This window comes from Aotus nancymaae, unplaced genomic scaffold (assembly GCF_030222135.1).
Source record: "Aotus nancymaae isolate 86718 unplaced genomic scaffold, 86718_ANA_hifiasm-v0.15.2.pri h1tg000014l, whole genome shotgun sequence".
NCBI lineage: Eukaryota > Metazoa > Chordata > Mammalia > Primates > Aotidae > Aotus > Aotus nancymaae.
In genome coordinates this window covers 15,138,321-15,160,683 of record NW_026988425.1, presented here as the reverse complement: position 1 = coordinate 15,160,683, position 22,363 = coordinate 15,138,321, and the positions used below count along the sequence as shown (strand labels likewise).

Sequence of the window (22,363 nt, the reverse complement as noted above, 5' to 3'; positions counted from 1 at the left end):
CCAGCCAGAGTCCTTGTCTCCTTTTAATTATTGAAACATTCACAGATGTGAAATGCCACCAGATTTGATACCTGACTATTGCTAATTTCAACTTTATTTGACTCAGAAAAAAAGCCACTATATAACAGACATCATAAGCCCATTACATGGCAAGATCGTTTCAGTTGCTATAATCTCATACAATCTGCAGTCGCTCTAAAGCTTGTTACTCCATAAAGTCAGCTTTTTCTTTTTTAATTTTTGCACTGCTTAGCAGTGAATGGTAGTTATACTCTCATGGTGGTGAATACTGCTTGCTAGAAAGTGTGTCAGAGTTTCTTGGGTACAATGATTCATGGCTCACCCAGGGGGCAATAAAGATGAGGTGAGCCACACACTAAGCCCTTCCTGGGCTCATGGTACGTGTGTTAACTACATTATACTCTGTGATCTACTGCACTATACAAGGAATTTTTTTTTTTTTTTGAGGTGTTATTTCATTCTTGTCACCCAGGCTGAGTACAGTGGCGTGATCTCGGCTCACTGTAACCTCCACTTCCTGGGTTCAAGCAATTCTGCCTCAGCCACCTGAGTAGCTGGGATTACAGATGCCCACCACCACACCCAGCTAATTTTTGTATATTTAGTAGAGACATGGTTTCACCATGTTGGCAAGGCTGGTCTCAAACACCTGACCTCAGGTGATCCACCTGCCTTGGCCTCCCAAAGTGCTGGGATTGCAGGCATGAGCCACTGTGCCCGCCAAACAAGGATATTCTTTTGGCAGTCATGAGTACAAGATCAATTCTGTTGTGTAGGGCTGAATGTTGTGAAATGTGCATAAGAAAAGGATTGCAATTACCTGTATTTATCATGTCAGTCATTCTAATCAACTGACAATGATATGAACACAGTGAGAAAGACATCCCTCATACTCTCTTCTTCCTGAAATATAGAAACTATAAGAATTCCATCAGCTCATCTGCCGCTCCATGTGGAAATGGCCCATTTCTGATGACATCATGGGAGTTTTGCTTTTTGTTTTTTGTGTTTATTTTTGTTTGGGTTTTTGCTTCAAGGTAGATCAACAGGTAAAATCTGGCCTCCCCATCCTTGTTGAATATCACTCTGGGCATCCCCTTCCTGTAAGACTTTCTCTCCCTACCCCTGTTCTCTCAGCTAGGCAGTGCTCTGTCTTCCCACACCCAGCCCCCTCCTCACTTCCTATCCATCCCACTACCCAGAAATTCCGGCTGCCCCAGAGTCTCCTAACATTTCCCAGAAAATTAAGTCACCTGTGTTCTATGGCCTGAATGTTTATGTCCCCCCAGAATTCATATGTTGAAACCTAGTCCCCAAGTTGATGGCATTAGAAGGTAAGGTCTTTGGGAGATGATGCCGTCATGAGGGCTCCACCCCCAGTAATGAGATTGGGGCCCTTATGAAAAAAAGTCTTGGCCAGGCATGTTGACTCACACCTGTAATCCCAGGAGTTTGGGAGGCCAAGGCAGGCAGGTCACCTGAGGTCAGGAGTTCAAGACCAGCCTGACCAACAGGTAAAACCCCATCTCTACTAAAAATACAAACTTAGCTGGGTGTGGTGGTGCATGCCTCTAATCCCAGCTACTTGGGAGGCTGAGGCAGGAGAACCACTTGAACCCGGGAGGCAGAGGTGGCAGTGAGCTGAGATCATGCCATTGCACTCCAGCCTGGGCCACAAAAGTAAAATTCTGTCTTAAAAAAAAAAGGCCTGAGGGAAGCTGTTCGCCTCTCCTGCCATGTGGATGCCACAAGAAGGCACCATCTTTGAGGAAGAGAACAAACCCTCACCGAACACCAGATCTATGGGCACTTTGATCTTGAATTTCCTAGCCTCCAGAACGATGGGAAATAAATTTCTGTTGTGTCAAAGCACTCAGTCTATGTATCTTGTTAGAGCAACTCATAGGGACTGAGATAATGAGCTAGTGGGAGAAAGGCACACGACACCCACATCCTCTCTCTTCCCATCCAAGTCACCCTAGCAGGGTGCCCATTCGAACAGAGTTTTTTCAAAGACAAAGCCCTCAATCATTTTGCTCAAATAAAAGGGGTGGCCCTTTCATGAATTTTAGGTCCTATAATCCAGGGTTACTCAAAGTAAGCTGGGCACAATGGAAAGGGTGATATTTATGAGTAGGAATTTTTATTGCAGTCTCCACTAAAATCATCCATTAAAGGCGCCTCCCTATTTGCTCTCAGAGGCCCAGGACTTTATTGCTTCCTCCTTTCACAGCAATCATTCTCAGGAATTGGGATTCCACAGCAATCAAAATAAAGTGGAATTTCAATTCAGAATGATCAGTTTATTTTGCCAAGTAAGAGCACCTAAAAAAAAACAAAACTACAAGTTCTTATCACCATTATTTCATTTATTTATTTACTTATTTTTGAGACAGATTTTCACTCTGTTGCCCAGGCTGGAGTGCAGTGGCACGATCTCAGCTTACTGCAACCTCCATCTCCCGGGTTCAAGTGATTCTCCTGCCTCGGCCTCCTGAGTAGCTGGGATTACAGGTACGCACCACCATGCCCAACTAATTTTTGTATTTTTAGTAGAGACCATCATCATATTGGTCAGGCTGGTCTCGAACTCCTGACCTCATGATCCACCTGCCTTGGCCTCCCAATGCTGGGATTACAGGTGTGAGCCACCGCACCCGACCAATTTTATGTTCTTATTTTCCTCACATCAAAGACTGGTAAGTCCTTGGTCCTAAGCTGGCACTGGACCATGGACCAAAATTTGGGAACCATTGCTCTGGATATCAGGACGGTCAGCTAAAGCTGGGATCAGCCACCAACATTTTGCAGGTAATAGTCAACATAAAATTCACCTTGGTTGCATTTCCTCATTCTGTCATTCCAAACAGGAAGAGTTCAGACAGCAGAGACAAATACCCCTGCATCCAAGGTTCAGCTCCCCTACCTGACAAGGGGTGACCCAAGTAGCCGAACCTCTCTAAGCTGCCATTGCCATGTCTGCAAAATGGAGAGAGAGCAAAAATTCACCAAGTTGTTAGGATTAAATGCGGATTAGCAAAGGGTCTTTGCTTTGACAAATTTATAACTATTAATATAACTGTTACTAGACCAGGAGTGTCTATGAGTATGCCAGACATTTTCTAAGACCTCTGACTACAAGGTCTAGAGTCTCCATTTTGCCTTCAAGGAGATAATGCTCTGAAAGGGACCCACAAAAGGGTGGCCAGATACAGGGAAGCCAGAGTTAGGATAGACACAGATACTGGAGGCCAAGGAGATTATAGAGCAGTGGTCCCCAACCTTTTTGACATCAGGGTCCCATTTCATGGAAGACAATTTTCCATGGATGGAGTAGGGGAGGTGGGTTTCAGAATAAGACCTCGGATCATCAGGCATTAGTTAGATTCTCATAAGAAGCATGCAGCCTGCGTTTCTCCCATGCACGGTTCACAATAGGGTTTGCACTCCGATGAGAATCTAATGCCACTGCTGATCTGACAGGAGGCGCAGCTCAGGCGGTAATGCTCACTTGCTTGCCACTCACCTCCTGCTGCGCAGTCCAGTTCTTAACCAGCCACAGACCAGTACAGGTCCACAGCCCTGGAGACTGGGGGCCCTGTTACAGAGGATTGAGAGTTAGGAAAAGAAAATAGAAAAAGAGAGGCCTCTCAGAGGAGGTGGAGTCTGAGGAAAATCTTACAGGACATAACACTAAAGCAAAACAAAATTTTCAATTAGGCTTTCAGTTGAGAATCAGACCAAGTCATCCTGCCATGCCTAAAATGTGCAGATTAAAGTCTGGCACACTAAACTTCCTTCTGTTATCCTGGGTCAACACATTAACTGCTTGAAGAAATGGCTTTCCCCAAAGCAGTAATTTTCCTTTGCCTCTCTGGCTCTATTCTACATGAGTTGTCCTAGGGAAATTCTTATCTGTCGCTTCTGACCTGAAGAAGATGACGCTGGGCGAGGTGGCTCATGCCTGTAATCCCAGCACCTTGGGAGACTGAAGCAGACAGATCACTTGAGGTCAGGAGTTCGAGATCAGCCTGCCCAACATGGTGAAACCCCCTCTCTACTAAAAATACAAAAGTTAGCCAGATGTGGTGGCACACACCTGTAGTCCCAGCTACTCAGGAGGCTGAGGCAGGAGAATCGCTTGAACCTGGGAAGCGGAGGTTACAGTGAGCCAAGATGGTGCCACTGCACACCAGCCTGGGTGACAGAGAGAGACTCTGTCTCAAAAAAAAAAAAAAAAAAGATGAGCTTTCAGTGAAAAAGGAGAGAGAAGTTGCAGCTGATACTTTTCAAGAAACCCTGGGCATAGAGTATTTTAATGACTGCTACCTCGCTCCTGCCACTCACAGTGTGGTCCTCTGAGCTGCAATATTGGCGTCACCTGGGAATTTGCTAGAAATGCAGAATTTTAGGCCCTGACCAACAGTGGCTGAATCAAAGTCTGAATTTTAACAAGATCCTCAGAGGACTGGGAAATCCATTAGGGTTTGGGAAGCACTGCCCCAGCCCCTTTCTTGGTGAAAAAAGTCAACAACTGGACTGGATATGACCATCGTCAGAGCCTTTGTACTGACCTGAAATTACTTTACCTTCATTTGATCCCATTCGTTGCTCCTCTAGATGTCTTAAAGGATAATAGTGATGAAACAGAGAGAACAGCTCTGCCCTAGAGGCGTCTGACTTAAAATTACCCTATATTATGTTACAAAAGAACAGTGGGGTTTAGAAATATTTACTTGGCTCTAGGCCCATCATACTTAGTTATATTTCCAAACAACCTGTAATTTCTGGAGCTTTTTGTTTGTTTTATTCTTCTTGTTCTTGGTATTATTATTACTTTTTACAGAGGAGAAAACTGGAACTCAGAGACATTAGGGGACTCACTGGGTTCACACACAGTCAGTCCAGGGCTCCTTCCTCAAGCCGAGCAGCCCACCATTCACCACGGCTGAGAAGATGGTCCCACCTGCACCGCTCAGATGGCCTGTGGCCCAGCACCAACCAACCACAGAACCTGTGGCTCCTAATTCCAGACCCTTCTTCTCCATTCCCGTTACCAGCACCCTCGTTCAGTCCACGGTTCCTAAACTGCCAGACAGGCCGACTCCTTGCTGCTTCCAATTCTTTGCCCTTTAAATCCATTTCACACACAGCTGCCCAAAGCCCAGCTTCGGATCCCCTCAGGAACTAGTTCAGAGACACCAGAAGCCATCCACAGGGTCCCATCCCACAGACAAGGACTATGGGACTCATCCTTGTATTCCTCACGAGGCTACTGGATGCCTTACAAAGTAGATCAGCTGAATACAAAGGGGTCCTAATGAACAGATGAGAAAAGCTACTACTGTCTCTGGGCAAGAGACAGGGCAGCCAAAGAGGCAGGACTGCGTAAGTGAACTGGAAGCATCCTGGTGGAACAGAGGGCTCGAGCAGACTCGCTGGCCTAAGATAGGAGGAACCAGACCAGGGCTCCCACTTCTTCCCGTAGCTGGGAAGCTCCAAGGGTGAAAAAATGAACGCTGAATGGCACCAGGAGGGAAGACAGGTATCCTGGCTCAGCACAGAGAGAAGGGAGGCACTGACATTTGTGGAATCATGTAGGCATTGTGCAAGGGACTCCACATGTGGCACCTCTGATTTCCCAGGAACAGGACATTCTGAGGTCAGGATTAGGACTCACTTTTCACACGTTCAGACTGAGGGTAGGTTAAGGATAATCGCCAAGGTCTTGCAGCCAGTCGTTGGTAGAGTCAGTTTCCACCCAGGTGTGTCTGATCCAGACACTCTCTTTCCACTCTGCTATGGCCCTAGACACCTGCAAGGAGACACCACAAAGTGAACCACTTCATCCTCTACTTGTTTCTATAGACTACTTACACGTGTTTATGATATTCTCCTGAATGTGGCGTTGTGTGTGCAAACACCTAAGACATGGACATCAGAGGAAGACCACACCCCAAACCTCTAATTCCTTCCCACCACCTTCAGGGGTAACATGGTATAGTGAGTGGGATGGTGATCCACTATAGGTCACCCAATAGTGATCCATAAATACATGTCCCCAAAATATGGTGACCACAAAACATATATTCAAATCCTAAGCATCAAAACTTGTGAACATGATCTTATTTGGAAAATGGTGTTTGCAGACATAATTAATGATCTCAAAATGAGATCATCCTGGATTTAGAGTGGGCCCTAAATCTAATCACAGTGTCCTCATCAGAGAAACCCAGAGACAGATTTAACACACAGAGATACAGGGGAGAAACCATATACAGACAGAAGCAGAGATGGGATTTACACTGCCACAAGCCAGGGAATGCCTACAACCACCAGATGCTGGAAGAAGCAAAGAAAGATTCTCTCCTGGAGCCTTCAGAGGGAGCACAGCCCTGCTGTTTCCTTGATTCCAGACTTCAAGCCTCCAGATGACGAGAGACTAAAATCTTGTTGTTTTAAGCCACCCAGGTTTTGATAACTTGTTGTGGATCTAGGAAACGAACTTACACTGAAATTAAGAATCTCAACAGGCGTGGTGGCTCACACCTATAATCCCAGCATTTTGGGAGGCAGAGGTGGGTGGATCATTTGAGCTCAGGAGTTTGAAACCAGCCTGTGCAACATGGAGAAACCCCGTCTCTACCAAAAATACAAACATTAGCCAGGAGTGGTGGCATGCGCCTGTGGTCCCAACTATTTGGGAGGCTAAGGTGGGAGAGTCACTTAAGCCCAGTAGACGGAGGTTTCAGTGAGCCAAGATTGTACCACTGCACTTGAGCCCGGGTGACAGAGGGAGACTCTGTCTCAAAAAAAAAAAAAAAAAAAAGAATCTTTTGTTTTATAACTATCATCTAGAAAACTGTATTGGCACCAAGGGCCTATAAACCTATGCTCTCAATCCATTTGGCTTTGGATTGGGGAACCCAGATTTGAAAATCTATGTTTAGGGTATTGAGACATTTTAAGAACACACAGTCAGAAACTAATATATATAAAGTAGGGCGGTTCATTTGCTACCTTTTTTTCCTCAAAAAAAGAAAATTCCTTTGCATGCAAATATTTTGCAGTGAATAGATAACACTGTTTAGGAATGAGGATTATCTGTGCTGTTCCTATCGTAGCCTAATTAGCTTTTCTTTAATGTGCATTAAGCATACAAGAAATGAAATGGGAAAGAACAAACACGAAGAGCTTAGGCTTCACCCACAAATCTGTTTTGTAGCCTGCAATCTGGCAGAAAAGACTACAAATCTCCCACTACATTTTTTTGGTGTAAACAATTCTTATTTTCAGTCTTCTTTTCCTCTCTCTCTCTCATGCCAATAAGAAATTTTTAAAGCAATCATGAGCTAAAACCAAAGATAAGCAGTAAGGCAGGCTTCTCCTAAACGCTCTCCATTATCCCCTCTCTGGCCTCATTTTGAATCATTCTCTCTGAAAATCCGGCAGGAATCTATCACCTGCAAATGGAGGTGAAGCGAATGAGGCTCCTTCCCCAGTAATCCTCTCTGGAGCACTGCTGCTGTTTACCTGGGAACGGAGGTAAAAAGCCAGGGCTCTACAACAGGTAGTAAGAAGGGAAACGTGTCTCTCCAGGGTAGCCCTGGGCATGAAGCTGGCAGCCTCTGAGGTTAGAGACCCTGGGTGTGAATCCCGGCAGTGTCACTTGATGGTGTGGGCCCAGGCAAGTTGCTGGGTTTTTTTTTTTTCTTAATTGACAAGTAAAAATTGTATATATTTATGATGTACAAGGTTGATATATGCATACATTGTGGAATGCTAAATCACACTATTTAACATATGCATTACCAGGCTGGACACGGTGGCTCATGCCTGTAATCTCAGCACTTTGGGAGGCCAAGGCGGGCAGATCACTTGAAACCAGGAGTTTAAGACCAGCCTGGACAACATGGTGAAATCCTGTTTCTACTAAAAATACAAAAATTAGGCAGGAGTGGTGGTGCAAGCCTTTGGTCCCAGCTACTTGGGAGGCTGAGGCAGGAGAAATGCTTGAACCTGGGAGACTGAGGTTGCAGTGAGCTGAGATCATGCCACTGCACTCCAGCCTGGGCAACAGAATGAGACTCTGTCTCAAATAAAATAAAATAAAATTATATATATATGCACACATTACCTTACTTCCATTTTTGTGGTGAAAACATTTAAAATCTACTCTCTTACATACTATATATGTTAACTGCAGTCACCATGATGTACAATGGATTTGCTGAACTTACTACCCATCCAAGTGAAGAGCTTTGTGTCCTTTGACCAACATCTTCCTAGTCTTCCCCCAAATGGTAGTCATTCTACTCTATTTCTATGGCTGACTTGTTTGCATTTCACGTATAAGTGAGATCATGTGGTATTTGTCTTTCTGTGCTGGACTTATTTCACTTAATATAGCATTCTCCAGGTTCATCCATGTTGTAGCAAATGATGAGATGTTCTTCTTTTTTAAGGCTGAATAGTATTCCATGGTGTTTGTATACCATACTTTATTCTTTCATCCATTGATGGACACTTTGGTTGATTTCATATCTCAGCTATTGTAAATAGTGCTGCAATGAACATGAGAGTGTAGGCATCTCTTTGATATACTGATTGTACTTCCTTCAGATAGACACCCAGTGGTAGGGGTGCTGGATCATATGGTAGTTCTATTTTTAATTTTTTGAGGAGACTCCATACTGTTTTCCATCCAGGCAAGTTACTTAAGCCTCTCTGAGTCTTGGCTTCCTCCTTTGAAAAATGAGGAAAATGGATGGGCGCAGTGGCTCACACCTGTAATTCTAGCACTTCGGGAGGCCAAGGCGAGTGGGTCACTTGAGGTCAGGAGTTTGAAACCAGCCTGGGCAACATGGTGAAACCCTGTCTCTACCAAAATTACAAAAAAATTAGCCAGGCGTGGTGGTAGACACTTGTAAGGAGGTTGCACTCCAGCGTGGGTGACAGAGCAAGGCTCAATCTCAAAAGAAAACAAAGAAAAAGAAAAATGAGGAAAATAACAGCGTCCACCACATATGGTTTTGAGACGAATGAAATCCACATTGCCAAACCTCGTGAAATCCACATTGCCAAACCTTAGGTCAATTCTCAATACTCATCATACTCAGCTTGTTAGCACACTTGCTCTGTTTGCCATCGGCACTCATTCAGGAAATGGTACCCCTAGTTTGAGATCCAGCCAAAAACTTAGATGACATCCTTGACTCTTCTCTTGCTCTCACACCACATTCAAGTCCATCAGCTATTCTGCTGCCGTTATAACTCCAGAGAAGATCCAAAACCCACCATTTCTCACCTCCTCCAGTTTTAGCTCAAGCTTCAAGCCATCATCATCTCTTCCTCAACTATTACAGTAGCCTGTGAACGAACCTCCCTGCCTCCTCCTATCCCTTCCCCAGCCTCTTCTCCACCAAGCAGGCAAAGCGATTCCTTCAAAGACAATGTCAAAATATGTCCCTGCTCAACAGTCTCTAGTGGCTTCTCCATTTCACTGGGATCTGGCCCTGGTCGCCTACCACGCATTGTGAAGCCCTTCCCAGGCTCAGGGCCTGTTGTTGACTGCCTGCAAAGCAGACAGATACCTACTCAACAGAATGACCTCCTCCGGGACCCCCCGGCCCCTCTCTCATGCCCAGATTTATTTTCCTTCTTAGCACTCATCTCCTTGGCTTTATGTATGTATTTGTTTGTTGTCCAGCTCCCTCCTAGAAGCGAATTCCACAAGAGCAAGGACTTTGTTTTATTCATTGCTGTGCCCTTGGTACCTGGAATGCTACTTGACACATTAGTAACTGCTGAACAATTGGATGAATGAATGAGTGAGGTAACCCATGTCAAGCACCAGCATAGTGTGGCACACGGCATGTAAGTAATAAGTACTACCTGTTGCTGTGCTTGTTCTTATTTGTATTACTAATTATCGTTTGTCCAGGAACTTTATCTACATCCTGCCTTACCTCCTGGCCCTTCACCTGTTTGAGCTCTTTCACTGCCATGCCCAATCTTCTCCACTGGGACTCAGAGAACAATAAGAAGAAAGAAATAGAGATTACTATGGTAAGAAAGAATGTCACTGGCTAAGCCTCCTACATTGTTACTGAGTCTGCTTCTGCCAGATAACACACGAAAGGTGGGGTGAAGTTTGGACTCAATGGATGCCAGAATTGCCATTGAATGTCCTGAATGTACTTTTGGGGCACCCACAATTCAAATAATCTCTTCTGTGATCTTTTTATAGACCAGCCCAAACTTAAATATTTCTGCTTCCAATTATACCTCCCAGACTGACTCTACAAAGTAGCAAAGATTGCACTTTTTGTTCAGAAAACACAATCAACCTTCTCTGTAATGACTATTATGCTATTTTGGAAACTGTACATTTCATATATTTAAATATACACATTCAAATATGTGAAATTTTATGGGAAAAAGGTAGCCCTGGGAAAATCAAGCCAAATAAATTTGTGCTGTTATTTGAATTGGAAACTGGGATATCAATCTAACTTGTTCTTGATCTACATAACTGTTGAGATTTATGCTAAATGTTCTGTATTGATTCATCAAAGAGACGTGGGCACACACTCAAAACATCATTGTAAACATGTTTTAAAGACACTGTCTATTCTCACGCCATTGATAAAGACATACCCAAGACTGGGCAGTTTACAAAAGAAACAGGTTTAATGGACTTACAGTTCCATATGGCTGGGGAGGCCTCACAGTCATGGCAGAAGGCAAGAAGGAGCAAGTTATGTCTTACATGAATGGCAGCAGGCAAAGAGGGGGAACTTGTTCAGGGGAACTCCTCTTCATAAAACCATCAGATCTCATGAGACTTACTATCACAAAAACAGCACAGGAGAGACTTGCCCCCATGACTCAATTACCTCCCCCGGGTCCCTCCCACAACACGTGGGAATTCAAGATAAGATCTGGCTGGTGACACAGCCAAACCATACCAGGCACTTACTGGAGTCTTTGGAAAACACTGGAGCAAGGACAGATGCTGTTCTTTGCTTCTGAGATGAGGTCTCCAGCAATCAGCTCCCCTGGTCTGGTTGACAGCCAAGCCACCCCAAGATAAGAGCTATTGGTTGGCAACGTACATGGATACCTGTTGTGTGCAGACAGCTCTGGTGATGGAGCCAATGGGGTTGGTGTCAGGTTTAAGCCAAACGCCCATCTGTGGCCCCAGTGCTGTAGGAGGGAATTGGAAAGTTACTGAACCAAAGCCTAAGAGGACTGAGTCTCAGTCCGGAGCCAGCTGAGCCACCATCCACCCTAAGGGCAAACACTCTTTTGGAGACAAACTGGCAGGATTCTTAGACAGAAGGCGACAAAATCACTGACTCAGGGAAACCAGACCCTCTCTGGAGGACCTAAGCCTTTTAAGACATGACTGGAACATTCTTGGGTGAGGCAGTTCACTGAAAAACAAACAACTTAACAGTTATTCTCCATCCAAAACAGGTCTCCCTGTGAGCAGCCCGGCCATGGCCTCTACCTCGGGTCTGGTCACACCTGAAAGCTCTTCCTGAAGCTCCTGTCTTTACCTTGGCCATGTGGACCACATCCTGGTTTGTCCCAATTCCTGGCCTGCCCCTGATCTTGCCCCTGCCTGCCTGCTGCCCTACCTCAGTCTAAGTGGGGACTGCCTTCCAAAGCAATCCCTGTCTCAGTCCACCATAGGTGATGATAGGGTCACCACCTATCATGCCCAGTAGTCATGGTGACAACATGACCCCATCCCCTGACTCATCTGATTGCATCAGCGTGAGCTCCTGACCCACACTAGACCACTCAGGCTCTCTTTTGCTGACATATAGACCTGGGAGAAAAGGACCTAATATCTAAGCTCAGACGCTATGGGATGGGCACTGGACCAGACAAGCAAAGGCATCCTGCACCAGATGCCAGATGTTCCGAGGTCAGGTGCCCACCCTGGCTCAATCAGTTGAGAAAGGCCCTCTGTCTGGCATCCGGAGATGCTGGCTGTGCCTCTTCCCATGGGAAGGAGGAGAAGAGTATGTAGCTGAGAGAACTGGTTTTGGAATTAGAGAGACCTAACATCCCATTTCTACCATTTTCAGCTGTGCAGAAGTGCAGGCCTGCCCAATGGGTGACTATGAGTACTTTTCTATGCTTCTATTTTCTGGCAATAGGTAGTGAGGTCCAAGGACTCAGCCCTGCCAGGCTACCCCCTCCACACACACAACTGCCAGAGAAAGAGGTTGTACCTGAATTCAACTTCCCATGGGAAAAGGTACGGCCAGGGTCTCTGGGTGCCAGACAGAGGGCCTTTGCCAACTGATTGAGCCAGGGCAGACACATGGCCTCTGAATATCTGACACCTAGTCACAGGGTGCCAGGCAACTGAGCCCAAGGTGCTTATTCTCCTGGGCAAAGCCACCCTTCCCTATGAAAGCAGAGATCCTGGGCGGGTCTCTTTAGCAGAACACAACCCCCTGGTATGTGCAGCTGTGCCCCAGTCTAAGAACAACTCACCACAAGATGCAGAGAGAAGAGGAAGCACATGCAGACACACAGAGTTTTGAAAACCTAGTCGGAAAAAAAAAATGTAAGGTATCTTATTGATAGTTTTATATTGGTTACATGTTGCAATAATAATAATGTCTTAGATATGTTAAGTTAAACAAAATACATTCAAAACCAATTTCCCCTGTCTTTTTTTTTTTTTTTTTTTTTTTGAGATGGAGTCTCGCTCTGTCACCCAGGCTGGAGTGTGGTAGTGCAATCTTGGCTCACTGCAACCTCCACCTCACAGGTTCAAGTGATTCTCCTGCCTTGGCCTCCTGATTAACTGTAACTACAGAAGCCCACCACCACACCCAGCTAATTTTTGTATTTTTAGTAGAGATGAGGGTCCGCCATGTTAACCAGGCTGGTCTTGAACTCCTGACCTCAGGTGATCCGACTGCCTCAGCCTCCCAAAGTGCTAGGATTACAGGCATGAGCCACTGTGCCCATCCTGCTTTACCTTTTTAATGAAGCTACTTGTGATAAGCTAAATAATGGTATCCAAATATATTCACTTCCCATATGCTGGACCTGAGACCATCATGTTATATGGCAAAGGGGTCAATAGTCCCTTATATGGAAAAAGATAACAGTGTCTGTAAACCCTGGTGCCAGGACCCCAGTATTGCCTATAGCAGCTGATTATGAGTTGTTGAGTTACCTTCTGTTGGGGAAAGACAGAGTACATTTGGGATTGTAGGTGGAGTAGTTGAGCCTTGTTAGGCAGAGGCATCTTTGAAAATTTGTATGTATGGGGTGATGTATTCTTGTGTTACAGAGCAGGCTGCCATGTGTAAGACATCTGTTCAGTTTTCTGCTTGGCCACTTCTCCCTGGGACACCCAGCAGTCATGACGGACAAGATGACCCCATCCCCTGACTCACCAGATTGCATCAGGATGGGAAGCTGATCCAAGCCGGACCAGTCAGAGTCTCTTAGGTTGACATGTAGACCTGAGGGGAAACGGGACCTAATATCTAAGCTCAGAAGCTATGGGTTGGGCATTTTCTACTCCCATCTGGACCAGACAAGCAGAAGATGACAGGCAGGATGTCAGGGGGATAGTGATTAGAGATGCAGGGCGAGTCCTGACAACAGCTGAGTCCCTAGTACCAGTCCCTTCCTGAGGCCACTTTGCCTTTGCCTTGGGTTCTGTGGAACATACTATGTCTTTGTAATAAATCCCTCTTTTCAGCGTAGGCTAGTTTAAGCTGATTTTTCTTGGATTCTACCAAAAGAATTCAACTGAAAGACCTTCTCATAGATTAGTTGTGAGAAGCTACTATACTTAATATGAAAAGTAGGTTGGAAACAACGCAGTGCCCTAGAGAGGCTACTTGTGCAATTATGATCAAGGCAGCCGCCATCACTGCTCTAGTGGTAACTCTGACTGCTCCAGCTTTGAGGAGCCCTGACATCACTGTCTCTTCTCCAAAGCCTGTAGCACAGGCCCCTATCCCAAACCATCCCATTTCCTCATTGTTGAGAAACCACTCACACAGCTGCTCTCCTTCCAGGAATGCTTTGCCTTTTCTTCTCTCTCTCCCTCCTTTTTTTTTTTTTTTTTTTAACAGAGTCTCATTTCTTTGCTCAGGCTGGAGTACAGTGATGCATGGGCTCAAGTGATCCCTCTGCTTTGGCCTCCCAAAGTGCTGGGATTACAGGTATGAGCCACTGCACCCAGCCCTTTCTGTCCCTTTTTAAACTAAAGCACAGGACTAAATCGTCCCTAAAATTCTTTGCAGCTTTGCTATCTTGTGGTCCTGAGTCTCTTTCATGGTCCACTCAACTCCACTGGTCAGATTCATTACCCGGTGATAATGAACAGTCCTCTCGGGGAGTTGCTCTGAAGATTCCACATTACAGTGCATGTGAGGTACCTAACAACATTCCTGGCACATGGAAAATGCTCAGTCCAGGAATACTTAATAATTGTGATTACAAAAATAAAATAAAATGGGCAATGCACGCTCCAATCCCAATCCCTCCCTCATCTTTTTATTTAATATCCTTTAGTATTTTTAAAATAGAGATGGGGGTCTCACTATATTGCCCAGGCTAGTCTCAAACTCCTGAGCTCAAGCGATCCTCCCTGCTTGGCCTCCCAAATTGCTGAGATTACAAGCAAAAGCCTCTGCCCCTGGCTCTTCCCTCATCCTTATGGATCCTTCACTAGCTGTCTGAGTTCTAAATATACAGTTCCACAGTCTTATCCCCTAGCACCCTCATTGAACCCCTGAACTCACTCTTCAAGTTCCCCTTTCTCTCTAGACTACCAGTGTTTTGGCTTCTGCTGGGATGCCCCTCTGCTTCAATGGGCTGTGGAATTCTCTGCAAGGTTCTTTGCTAGCACTTGCACTCAATTAGCTGGATGCAGTGGCGGCCCCCTGTAATCCCAGCTAACTTGGGAGGCTGGGGCAAGAGCATTGCTTGAACCTGGAGGTTGCAGTGAGCCAAGATTGCACCACTACACTCCAGCCTGGGTAACAAAGCAAGACCCCATGTCAAAAAAAAAAAAAAAAAAAAAAAAAAAAAAAAAAAACTCAGTTGTGGGTCTCACAGAGGGATCAGCCCTTTGAAATGTTGCCTTTTCTTCCTTGCCTTCTCAAATGCGGATTCTACCAGCCCTTCTAGTTTTGTTTAGCTTCTCTTTAAATCCACTGATGAGACCAGAAAAAGGTTGGTTTGGTTTCTATCACACTGAACTTCAACTGAGAGATCATTTTTCCTGGGTTAGAGGTACCGTGTGAAATAGTACATGCATAGAATACTGTATGTGCACAAGAAATATATAGCCCATATAATGACAGGTTCTCTGAACAGCTTGCATGAGAATCTCCCAGAGTGCTTGTGAACACACAGCTCCCCAGGACCTACCCCTATTCCACCATCTCAATCACAATCTCTGGGTAAGGGCTGAGACTTTGCATTCTAAGCATACTAAATTTAAAACGCCCCAGCATGGTGATTAATATTTTTTGTCATGTATTTCTGGGTTGGAGTACCAACGTTGCTGCTTGTTAGTTGTAAGATCTCAGACAGTTCGCTTAACCATTGTGTTTACGCTTCTGTTTTCCTACTTCCCTCCCCCCAAAAAATAATAGTAGCAAATTCATGGGATTACTTTAAAGATAAAATGAGACAGTGAGACTGTATCCTGTGATCTTGCTAAGTTCACGTATTAGTTCTGGTAGCTCTCCTGTTGAAGCTTTGAGATTTTCTATGCAAACTATCACATCATCTGTGAACTAAATACTTCTTTCTCTCCACTGTATATGCCTTTTATTTCCTTTGCTTGCTTGATTGCATCGGCTAGGACTTCCACTCTGGTGTTGAACAGGAGTGATGAGAGAGCTCATCTTGCCCTGTTCCCAGTCTTAGGGGGATCATGTTTGGTTTGTGCAGCACTTTTTGCCCTGCACTTTGCACCATGCCTGGCACACAGTAGCCACTTAAAAAAGATTGCTAAATGAATTAAAACAAAGTTAACCAATTTATTTAGAGATAAAAATGACACTGGTTCCATTAGCAACATTATCCAACCGATCAAATTATTGAGTCACAAGCAAAATTATGAAATAAAGTAGGGGGATACCATCTTGAAATCAGGAACATTTTCAAGCATAAAAATCTTCTGGTATGGGGGTAAAGAAACTTAGGGATAAGCTACATGCTTAATATAAAGCTAAAATCAGGGCTGGCTAAAATAATAATATACCTTAATATAAAGGTAAAATCACAGTGGCTCACAGCAGTAATCCCAGAATTTTGGTAATCCCAGAACTTTGGTGATCCCAGAATCTTGGGAGGCTGACTCGGGCAGATTAACTGAGATCAGGAGTTTGAGACCAGCCTGGCCAATACAGGGAAACCCTGTCTCTACTAAAAATACAAAAAATTAGCCGGGTGTGGTAGTGCACACCTGTAATCCCAGCTACTCGGGAGGCTGAGGTAGGAGAATTGCTTGAACCCGGGAGGCAGAGGTTGCAGTGAGCTGAGATCACACACACCACTGCACTCCAGCCTGGGCGAGAGAGTGAGACTCTGTCTTAAAAAAATAAAAATAAAAGGTAAAATCGCACTACTTGTTTGATGAATTGATACCTACTAAAATATAATTAACAACACTGAAAACAGAAAACAGATTTGATTAGAGTGCAGTAACGATTTGAAGTACGATTGTTTGTCTACCTTTTCTCTGGGATAGTGAAGCCTGAGAAGCAAGAGAATCTGATTTCCACATATTATCAAAACGCTAAAGATGTCCGATTAGTATTAACTATATAATGGAAAGGATAACACACTTGCCGGCTTGGAGATTAAACATAAAAACATAAAACACTCAACTCCAGACGTATTATGTAGTGTCTATTACCGCCTTTATGGATGCAGGTGGTGGAGGGTAAAAGGAGATGTAACAGTACTCTAAATCAGCGGTCCCCAATCTTTTTGCCACCAGGGACCAGTTTCATAGAAGACAATTTTTCCACAGACTGGGGGCTGGGTGGTTTCGGGATAATTCTAGCACATTACATTTATTGTGCACTTTATTTCTATTTTTATTACACAATAAGACATAATAATTACATAACTCACCATAATGTAGACTCAGTGGGAGCCCCGAGCTTGTTTTCCTGCAACCAGACGGTCCCATCTGGAGGTAATGGGAGATCGTGACAAATCATCAGGCATTATATTCTCAAAAGGAGCCCACAACCGAGATCCCTCACATGCGCAGTTCACAATAGGGTTCACGCTCCTATGAAACTCTAACGCCACCGCTGATCTGACAGGAGGCGGAGCCCAGGTGGTCATGTGAGCGATGGGAGTGGCTGTAAATACAGATGAAATTTCACTTGCTCCCCTGCCATTAACCTCCTACTGTGTGGCCCAGCTCCTAACAGGCCACAGACCTATACCTGTCCATGGCCCAGGGATTGGGAATTCCTCCTCTAAATAGTTTCAAACTCAGTAAATTTAATATTTTGTGGTAGATATCAGACTTATACTCTGGAAACAGAAAGGAATACAGCCCTGACCCTGACTGCCAAAATATTAAATGGAAGAGAAGAGCAAGAATGGTGGGGCAGTGACTGGGAAAGGAAGCAAGAATATGAAGGCTCTCCATACAGACCGCAATGCCAGTGTTTTAATCCCAAACAGCAGTGGCCCCGAGCGGTATGCCCCAGCAGTTTATGCCTCACTGCCTGATTAGAAAGAGATAAATGTATTTTATTACCTGACTTTTATATAGTTAAATAGTATCTCTTTTAAATGGTGGAAAATTAAAAAGATTTTGAATAGGTGTCAAGGATAATAACATAAGCTTTATTATAATTATTATTATTATTATTATTTTTGAGATGAAGTTTCGCTCTTGTTGCCCAGGCTGAAGTGCAATGGCACAATCTCGGCTCACTGCAACCTCTACTTCCCAGGTTCAAGAGATTCTCCTGCCTCAGCCTCCTGCGTAGCTGGGATTACAGGTGTGAGCCACCGTGCCCAGCTTATTTTTGTGGCCAGGGTGGTCTCAAACTCTTGACCTCAGGTGATCCACCCAACTCGGCCTCCCAAAGTGCTGAGATTACAGGTGTGATACATATTTTCAATTACAGGCATTCTATCTTATTCTGGTCATTTAAACAAAACAATCAGAAGTTGAAGAAAGAGGGAAAAAGGAGAAGGAAAAGTAGTTATGTTTTAGTCTTAGTTGCAGTTCTTCATTTCATTCTCCTCGTTAAGCATTGCCAGGCCTCAGGTTTGCAGAGCCAGGATGAATTACGTATATGCTCACCTTTTATGTTGTATCATTATGAGCCAAATATAAGTCAGCAAATCATCAAATGCTTACCTGTATAAAGTACATTACTTCAAGAATCCTGAAAGTCAACTTGTGGTGGCATCATTTCTCAGGGGCACAGGCAGAATCTGTCCCAAAACTCGCTCTTGTTTTTTAGGTCACTTTTCAGAGAAAAGAGTGAGTTAGTAGTTACCAATACCCAATGCCACCAGATTACACAGTTGCCCTGGCAAGAGTCTCTCCAAATGGTTTTATTCTCTAGCAGTTACAGACAAATCAAAATTTGTCAAAATGCATAAGGTGCATCTGTGCTCTGATTTAAGCTGCCTCAAATTCTTTCCTCAGAATAAAAGGGGACCAAGTCAGAAAAAAGCTTGTGTGAAATGTATCTGCTGTCAATTTTTCTTTTGATTTACTTTTATTTTTTCAACTTATAAAACAAGAATGTTTCCAAGGCCAAAATTTGATTCTAAGGTACATTCAGAGAAAGCATCATTCCTTCCAAATTCCAACCTGTTCTCTTCCTTCTCTCATAAACATTTAATTAATTTTTGGCTTATCCTACCAGTGTGTCTTTTCACAAATATAAGCACATTCACATGCACACACACACACCCCCATATTCATATTTCTCTCCTTTTTGCCCCCAAAATAGCATACCACTTTATGGTTTGGCACCTTGCTTTTCTCACTTAACAAAATATTCTACAGATTATTCCATATCAGTATATAGAATTCTTCCCCATTCCTTTTTACAGCACACATTTTGAAGCATCTGTGTGGTCCCTTTAAAAATATTATTAAGGAAGTCATTAAAAGTGAGAACTACAACTCTTGGCAGAATTTAGCTAGCTAATTCTAGCTTATCTATAGCAAACGACAGTTTCAGGATCATTTACGCATTCCCCTCACCTCCTACCTCCACTTCTGGCATGTGCTGAGAGTACAGAAACTGACTTTAATAATTAGCTCAGGCAAATTATACTTAGGCTTTGGGCTGGAATAGCAAAAGTAAAACTTAACAATTGGGAGGAAGCAAATACTTCTCTTTTTGCTCTCTAGGAAGATGGCAACTTGGCAGAAATCATGACTTTATCAATAGGGTGATGTTTATATGAACCCAATTAAATAGGCTGAAATTGTAGACTTCCCCTTACCACATCCCCAGTGAGCCATGGAGCAAAATTACTCAAGGCCCAGATATAGAACTGTGAGGCTTAAATTTATACCTAGTCTACCCTATATTGGAGGGTTGTGACCCAAAACTAGATATCAATCTTTAGGACTAAGTCTTCCATCAAAATTATTAAACAAGTTGGCTATACTAAATACATGATATAGGATAATTGCATGGAATCAGTGAAGATAACCCTGTTGGGTCAAGCTTACACAAATCAATCAATATGGCATCTACTCCCAAACCATGCTCACAGCTACACTCCCAACCTGATGTCATAGGGTTCCTCAAGTCAAGGCGGCCTGAGTTACAGAGTTCTAGAACTGGATAACCTTAAATACGATATTTTATTTTGCCCTTTGAAGCAGCTGTTTCTTGGCGAGGGGTAGAGGGGTTGCTTGAATCTATTCATTTAAGATCAAATTCAGAAAAAAAAGGTAAATTAGACATGTATGTAACTTTTAGTCTTTCTTTCTGCATTAGCTCCTTTAAAAACTTGGAATTAATAATTTTAGGCACCAAAATGATATTGCTGGTCATTTGCGAAATTGTTTTGCAAAGAGTAACTTTTTCCGTGCTCTGAAATCAGTGCTAGTTTGCACTTCTAGTAACGTTTTATAAATATTTTTTTAAACTGTTTTTTAAATAAACTTATGCCCATTGCATTAAACACAGAAAAGTATACAAAGCAAGGAATAATCAGTCATATTCATACCACTCAGCAATAACAATCTACTGTGAATAGCTGAGCATATTTTCTTCCAGCATGTTTTTCTACATGTACATATTTTTTTCTTACACTATTGAGTGTAGAGTTTGTAAATCTTGTAATGATCTTTGACAAAAAGTCATCAAGTCTAAGACTTTTTAAGCAGAAGATAAAGCTGTACCTTCAAAAAGAAAACACCCAACAATTTGGGGATGTCTTTTTGGCTTCTGAGTAATTAAAAAAATCTCCTACTCATTCTTATCACTTACATTCTGAAATTATCTGTTCAAACAGCAAAGTTTAAAAAGAGAGGCCAGGCATGGTGCCTCACACATGTAATCCCAGCACTATGGGAGGCAGAGGCAGGCAGATCAAGATGTCAGGAGATCAAGACCATCCTGGCTAACAGGGTGAAACCAATCTCTACTAAAAATACAAAAATTAGCCGAGCGTGGTGGCACATGCCTGCAGTCCCAGCTACTTGGGAGTCTGAGGCAGGAGAATCACTTGAATCTGGGAAATGGAGGTTGCAGTGAGCTGAGATTGTGCCATTGCACTGCAGCCTGGGCAGCAAGAGTGAAAACTCCATCTCAAAAATAAAATAAAATAAATTAGGTAATAAATAAAAAGAGAGCGAGAAGGCAATATTTCACGTTTGGGTCAAGATGGCTGGCAGGCTGGCTACTTCAGCATCGGACAGGTGGCTGGATGGTATTTGAAAATGATATTACAATGCTGCAGGATTCAAGAAATGGGTAAACGTGAGATGAGATGATGTACAAGGATAAAGATGTAAAGGAAGCCGTAAGAGGACTTTCTAATAGCAGAATGTTTCACATCAGAACACTGGATCTGACTCTGAGACAGCAGATCTTGCCCTAAGAGCAGCGGACCAAACAGCAAGAGGATAAATTCTACCTTGAACCGCATCTGAAAGTGCTTACTTGGGAAAGAAAAGACTGAGAAGAATGGTCAAAGGAGTCATCGCGTATTTGACATCTGTGGATACAGCTGTCCTCCAAGTATTTTTATGAAGACGGTAAAACATGAAACATAAAATTTAAGAATTGTTTTGTCTGCAAATGTTTTACTTTAAATAAATGTCTATTGTAATCATTAAAAAGAACAAAAAATAAAAAACGGAAAGAGAGAGGAGCCAAAAACTCTCTTTGAAATCTGTTTCAGATTTTGACTGTGACAGAAAAAATAAATGTCTCATTTGTTTCCATGTTGCCATAGAGTTACTGAAATTCATAGGCCTTTAAAATCTAAAAAGGGCTCTTTGCCATAGTCAGAGATGACACTTCCAAATCACTCATTTGAAAAATGCACTTTAGAACACTCAAACAAGGATGATGATTTTTCATTGATCCACTGGAATTGTCTCACCATTGCCCCTGAAGACCAAAGGTGTGCGTTTGCATCAGGCAGCCGGGGCTGTAGCGGTCCTTGTCCAGAGACCAGTGAAAGGAAAGTGGACTTGATGGGGATCGATCTAGGACCTCATCAATCCCAATTCTCGACAAAGGTCAGTGTAATTAGATTGCTCTAAGTAAAATGAGTCAGCCCATGAAACCTAGAATAACAGAATGATAAACTGTGAGGTGATATTTGCTTTAGAAAAGAACTCTTTCCCAGAGAATTTCTTTAAATAACAAGCTCCTCTTTTGTATATTTAAGTAAGATTCAAATATATTCAAACACACCTTTCAGGAACTTGATCCTGAAGACAGTCCTATCCACATTAACCTCCTGTTTTGCCGGGAAATCTTTTAAATACAGCATTGCTATTTGACACATTTAACACAATAAATACTTACCAAAGTTAATTTTTTTTTAAAGAAATTAAGATCTTTATTACTGCAATATAATGTCTCATGACATAAATATTATGCAGCTTGGTATTTCTTTTTTTGATATATATTTTTTAAATTATACTTTAGTTATGGGGTACATGTGCTGATCTTGCAGGATTGTTACATAGGTATACACATGCCATGGTGGCTTAGTTTAATTTTAATTATAGGGAATGTAATTTGAGGTTACATCGGAGCTACAAGGAAAATTAGCTTCCTATTTCTCAAGGCCTGTTCAAGTTGTGTGGAAT

The 22,363-nt window shown here is 43.2% G+C and overlaps 1 long non-coding RNA gene across 1 annotated transcript; it reads right to left on the bottom strand.

Annotated features, from left to right (window-relative positions):
* Positions 1–11,193: 11,193 nt before the first annotated feature.
* LOC135274767 (uncharacterized) lies at positions 11,194–17,279 on the bottom strand. The gene is made up of 3 exons (XR_010342520.1): positions 17,167–17,279; positions 12,538–12,591; positions 11,194–11,229 (listed from the first exon to the last, which is right to left on the bottom strand). It is a non-coding gene; the product is annotated as an uncharacterized LOC135274767 (long non-coding RNA).
* Positions 17,280–22,363: the final 5,084 nt, after the last annotated feature.